Source organism: Taeniopygia guttata, chromosome 6 (assembly GCF_048771995.1).
Source record: "Taeniopygia guttata chromosome 6, bTaeGut7.mat, whole genome shotgun sequence".
Lineage (NCBI taxonomy): Eukaryota > Metazoa > Chordata > Aves > Passeriformes > Estrildidae > Taeniopygia > Taeniopygia guttata.
The window spans coordinates 9,674,489-9,680,557 of NC_133031.1; the positions used below are offsets into that span (position 1 = coordinate 9,674,489).

Below are 6,069 nucleotides of genomic sequence, written 5' to 3' on the forward strand. Positions count from 1 at the left end.
TCTGAACATATTTATCTTTCCAGCTATTTTCCTCTCCCCTGGTTTGTTTTTTTTTTTTTTTTTTTTCTTTCAGAGTTGCTGGAGATGCAGACAGTGCTGCAAACCTCTGGGCTGAGCTGCTCCTTGCTAGGAACAGGGTGAAAAAAAGAGAGCAGGAGCAGCTGCCTGGATTGTGAGCCTCTGACCTGCTCCTGTTTCTGCAGGAGGGTGCCTGGGGTGAGGAGGGGAGACCTCACTGGGGAGGGGGAAGGATGTGAGAAGCTCACACTGAAGCCCTGACCAGATCCCAAAGCTTTTCACAGACATAAACTGTGAACTATCCAGGAGTGGTCTCCTGGTAAAAGGAGTCACTCGTTGCCAGGTTTGGGAATTTGGAGCACTTGGAACATTTTTTCAGACATGCTGCTCTTCAGGCTAATTATATCACAATTTTCATCCAGAGATGAAGGTCATTTGATGCACTGAGCTATCATCAAGGGGCCTGGGGGCTTTGGAGTGACAATTGTCCATTATGAACATCAGCTGTGCTTCTTCCCAATTATGCTAAGGGATGTTAAGCTCTAAGAGAGACCTGAAGAACAAAACTTGCCAGATTGTGGGAGATTGTACCACTGAGAGGCTCTGACAGGCATCAGTTGGATCAGCCATCAGGCAGGATTAACCAGCCAAAGCTCAGCCCCTAGAAAAACCCTGCAAACAGAAATTGCCAACCAACTTCTCCTTCAGCCACTCCCTGAGGCTTTAAGAGTTATCCTGTTTTAATAAAAATGCAAAGCTATTAATAGAAACCTCCACATGGAAATTATTTGTGCTGATTCCATTTCCTAGTCCTATAGCTTTACAAAGCCTTGAGAAAAGCAGTTATATCTTGGTCAAAATCTTGCATTTTTCAGAACAGAAAAGTTGCAAAATTTTGACATTTGTCCTTCAGGCTAGTAAAAGAGATGAAAAAATATTAGTGCTTCATTGGCCTTTTTAAGGCTTTTGGAAAAGCCATTCCCGTGGCCAGAGACAAGCAGTGAGAATGTGGCTGTGTATTTACACAGGTTCTGGTGTTAAAAAACACCAGTGTGCTCAAGGTGGTCCTCACACCAGAAGATCCCTGTATCACCATCCACTGGCTGCTGACAGCTTTGTGGTGAAAGGCTGTTACAGCAATGGGTGAAGAAAAATATTCGATACATGGTTTACTGATCTGCAGTGAAATGGTTAATTTTTGTGAGTTTCACTGCACATTCATTACGAGGCAATTTGGCTGGAAATTTAATAGGATTATTTTTGACTGTTGAGGTTAATGGCATTACCTGTTTGGCTTTTATAAAATCTCCATAATTTAGCAATATTTATCTAAGTCACCATAAAAGTATAGAAATGGATAGTAAAATTACAGACAGCTGGGTACAGGAGGAAATGAAACAAATTAAACCAAACCCATGCTCTTAGGAAAACACAAATGCCAAATTAGGTATGTTAGACTAACAGTTTAAATAATCCAATTTAACACTAATAAAGGTACTTTAGACCCAAGCTCTGCTTGGTTTTCAATATGAGTGTGCAGAGGAAAATATCAGTGGAGAGGCAGAGAGCCTGGGCCTAACAGGGTACCAAGGGAATGGGCATTTTGGGTGCCTGTAACTTTCCATATTCATTCACATATTCCTAATAGTTTTTCACTAAAGTATAGAGGCACAGGTTTTGTCCTGGAGAATTGCTAAGGGACAGCATTTATAATGGAGAAGTGTATAGAGCAATAAATTATTTTGGCATTTTTTAAGGCTTTGTTTGATTATTGTAATATTTTGGTGTTTTTTAAGGCTTTGTTTGATTATTGTAATATTTCTAATTGGTTTCTGGTTTACACAGAGAGTTAGAGGCTAACTCAGAGGTTTGCACCCCTGTCTCATGGCTGCATCTCTGCTGAACAGAAAATTCTTTTTCATGACAAAAAGCTGGGCAGATCCCAGCTAAAGTTTTTGCCTTTTATTTGTCCCTTCATTTTCTTTGGATATGAGCAAGCCAATTTAATTGAACAGAATACTTACAGGTTTTACATTCACCATTTAGTGAATTTTATTCAGTGGCTGTTCAGACAATGTGCAATGCAGACAAATCTTCCATTCACACAATTGAAAGAAAGAACTAAAAGTAAAGGAAATTTCTTTTCAAGGTTTTAAAGCTTTGTTTCACAGTACAGTACACATGAACAGTGTGTGGCCAGGAAACAAAAGTCAAAATATGAGACAGGAAAAGGAATATAAAAGAGAATTGTTTCATGGCATACATCAAAAGATGTCAACAGCTATTCTAAAAAGAAAAATAACTGAATATGACTATCACCCACAAAGGATGCTGTAACTTCCACATAAAATGCAATTCCCAAAAATCCTTTACTCTTTTTGTCTCATGTAAATGTTTTATGCCTTTTTTTGTATTTTCATGTAGCTAAGACAGCCTTAATCTCTTTCTGTTTACATCTCAAATGGGTACCTGAGATTTTGTAAGTGTAAAGGATCTATTTGAATCAGTGCTAGAAGAATGCCCTCACAGGAAAGCCTGCAAGTAAAGGAAGATTATAGGAAAGGTGCTTCACAGAGAGGCCCACAGTGATTGTCAATGTCATTCCAATATTCTCCTTTGTACATGGAATTTCACAGACATCAGCAGAGCAGGTCACTCAAGTTATGTTCATGAACAAGATTTTACTGTAAGCACCTGTGATTCAGAGCCTTGAGTCCAGGTCTCCTGATCAATTTTGGCAGATTTACAACTGAGAAAAGTTATAGGTGTTGACTTGGACCCCAAACAAACCCATGTATTTATATTGCTGAATAAATGTTCACAAAAATATGTTCAGCTCTAAAGCTCTGACACTTGAAGAGTTCCTAGGGGGCAATAGCACAAGGAAAAGAGTAGTGATACTTAATTGTGGGGACATTTGTTATTTCCTATCACAAGATTATACGCCCAGGGCTCATTCTGTGGCTGAACAAAGATGAACTTTCCCTTACTTAGGCTAAATTGAAAAAAAAATTTAAAATCAGGCTAAATTTAAGATTAAGAAAAGAAATTTATTCCTTATAACTGTTATTTAAAGAACTGCTTTATCAAGAGATTTGATACTCTTCATGATTTTGAAAAAGGAATAGCAATACAGTCCTGTGCCTAGACTTGTGCCTGGGCAAATATTACCTATATGCTGGCAAGTGCTCCAGAGCTGGCTCTATGGGACTTTCCTGGCTAGTGCCAAGCTGGGAGAACATCTTCTGTTCTCCTCCTCCTGCTGGAATTTGAGCAGTGAGAAGAAGGAAGGGAAAGACAGGAAAGTTCATGTCTGGAGGGGAGACACTCATTAAGTTCAAATGAGTCCTGGGAGATGCAGAAAGTGTTCCTTGATCAGACAGAGGGATAATAGAAAGTGCAGAGAGTGAAATGCAAAGCCAGGAAAGAGGAAACCTGTGTTGACATTCTAGCTCATACTGCCCTTGTACCACTGCAAATCCCTGTGTTTTGGTTCCCAGCAGCGAGCAGGACACGCAAACTGGGCCCCTTTCTGTGAAGTTAAACTGAAAGATGTGCTCTGCTTGCTCCCCACAGGATCAGCCTAAAAGCTGCCCAAAGCAAAATCTCCTAAAATGTGCACAGGGTGGATTTCAACCAGCAACTGCCTGCCAGCTCCTACCATCTTCAGAGCTGCCCCTTTGGGCTGCATTCCTTTGCTAACAGCAGCAGAGTCCCAGAGACCAGGACTTCCCGGGATACAGGAATGGGAGGATGCTCAAGGTCAGCAGTCTGGGACTTTGCTGACTAAGAAACCTGGGAGGGTAATGTCTGGTGAAGCATCAAAATAACAACACAAAGGCTTGATGCCTCTTCAGCCAGTGGAAAAGAATAAGATGTAGTAGGGGAACTGGAGTGAAATAAAAGGACTGGTGACCTGGCACAACGGTGAAGAGGGAGAGGAAGGCTGAAACAAAAAAGAACTCAGACACTGTAGCTTGGAACTGTGCTTATGTGTTACATCACAGTAAATGTTTTATTAAAAACTTCCTTTCATGCCAAAGCAAAATATCATCTTTCTCCAAAAGCTCTTTCCCTATAATAGGATCTGTTTAAAGTATTTTTGAAATAATGCTGAAAATGCTTGAGGTTTCTGTGTGAGTGACCAAATTAAAATGTAGGGAGTTAGACTCGCGTTCTATTAGAATTCTGGTTAGCATGCACATTTTATCACAAGTTTTAATAAAATGGGTTCCTGTATCATTATCTAATGACTTCCTTTTTCAATCATGTTAGGTCCCAGGTTTGAAATGTGCTCCTAAGTGTTAAACAGAAAATAAATATTCCAGTTCTTACCTGCTGCCCTTCCAGTTTTGGTTGGAAGCAGTAAAGAGTTTCATGGATGTATCTGATTTGATTTGCATTGCTGAGAAAGTAAATCCTATGAGAGAGAAAGCTAAGCAAAAAAGATGTGCTACTTTCTTTTCTTTCAGTCAATGTTATTCCATGTTGGATGAGATTATACTGTGCCATATCTTCAATTTAACTGCCTTCCTCAGTTTCTCTGCTCCCAGATATTTTCATCCAAGGTCCTAAAAGTGGTTACAAGTCTGCAATGTCATGCCTGAATATTACTTGACTGAGCAAAAGGATAATGGGATACTTCCCCCATGTCTTGGAATGAAGAGGAAACCAATTAGCTGAGAGGACACCAAGCATCAGCTGAATAAAAATGGATCAAGCTGGACAGCACCCAGGCAGGGATGCACAGGAGGAAGATGTGCAGCATCAAACACATCACGAGGACAGCAGTGTTTGAGAGGCTTAGCTCAAGCAGCTGACAAGTTAAAGGTCTCAGGATGGATGGAGATTAACTGAGACTGAAGAGCGCTCAGCATCCAGCAATGAGTACCAGATGCTGGAGAGCTGCTTTGGTCACTGGTGATTCCAGGAGAGCCCTAACTCTGCCATGGCCTCCTGACAAGGCAGAGCTCAGCCTGCCTGGTCCCAGGGGCTGTGGCTGATCCCAGACTGCAGAGCTACACTGCTGCTGGGGAGCTGAGAGAGGAGCAGCAGCATTTGGGACACATCAGGATCCAAGGAGTAACACCCCCATGGGTCACTGTCTGATGACAGCTCCATCCATCACATCCCATCAGTCTGTTATTGCCTAGAGGTCTTGATTCAATAAAAGCAGTAAGGAAGAAAGCCATGGTTCCTTAGTTGTTGTATTACTTCTGGTAGGAAAGGATTTCTTTACATTATTAGGGTATTTTCTGAAAAGTTCCAAAAAAATCAAGAGCTCTACATACTGGAGCAACTGAACTCACATGTTGTTCCCAAGGCCAATCTTTACAGACTCCCATTTAGGCAGATTTACTGGATAAGAATTTGCATAGCCAGATTTCAAAATTTTTTTAGAGTACTTAGATGCCAGCTATTAGGGACTGGTTTCCACTCCCTCCCTTTTCCCCACAGAAATATGGCTTTGCACCTCACAGTCCCAGCTCCTGTGCCTGAGACCTTGCACTCTGCTCAGCTGCCTGCCTGGTGCAAGTTTGGGAATAGAGGCACTGCTTTGCTGAAGAGCAGTGAGGAAAGCTCAGGAGGATTCATGATGGGAAAGCCTCACTGCAGGACATCTGAATATATCTGTACTCCAGTCAAAACCCAGGCTAGATACTGTTATGTTGCAATACTGTAATATGTAAAAAGAAATAACATAGAAAATATTATACAAGCAAAATAAAGAGAAACTTACCAGAGATATAGAGGCATATTTATGCGACTCATCATCCCAAAACTGTGCCCACCAGAACCCTAGAAAAATCAAGAAAAATAATATAATTTGTGTTTGTTTACCAAACAGTTTAGATTTATCCAGTTACAGGGATTTTTTTCCTTTTTCATAAAGAGCACATTAAGGGAGGAACACATTCACAGTGTGCTGTTGCAACGTTCACACTAATAGGGCAAAAGAAGCTACAGCAAATTGATTAGGGAATTCACCATTCAGTGCTTCCCTCAAGTGTTGAATCCATCTTTTACTGATTAATAATGAAGCATTAATGA

General features: G+C 40.8%; 1 long non-coding RNA gene across 2 annotated transcripts in view; it reads left to right on the forward strand.

Annotated features, from left to right (window-relative positions):
* The window catches only part of LOC116808539 (uncharacterized), a 262,272-nt gene extending 256,527 nt beyond the window's left edge, over positions 1-5,745 (forward strand). For both annotated transcript variants that reach the window (XR_012056681.1, XR_012056680.1), the window contains one exon: positions 3,595-5,745. This is a non-coding gene — a long non-coding RNA (uncharacterized lncRNA). The remainder of the gene's footprint in view (positions 1-3,594) is intronic.
* Positions 5,746-6,069: the final 324 nt, after the last annotated feature.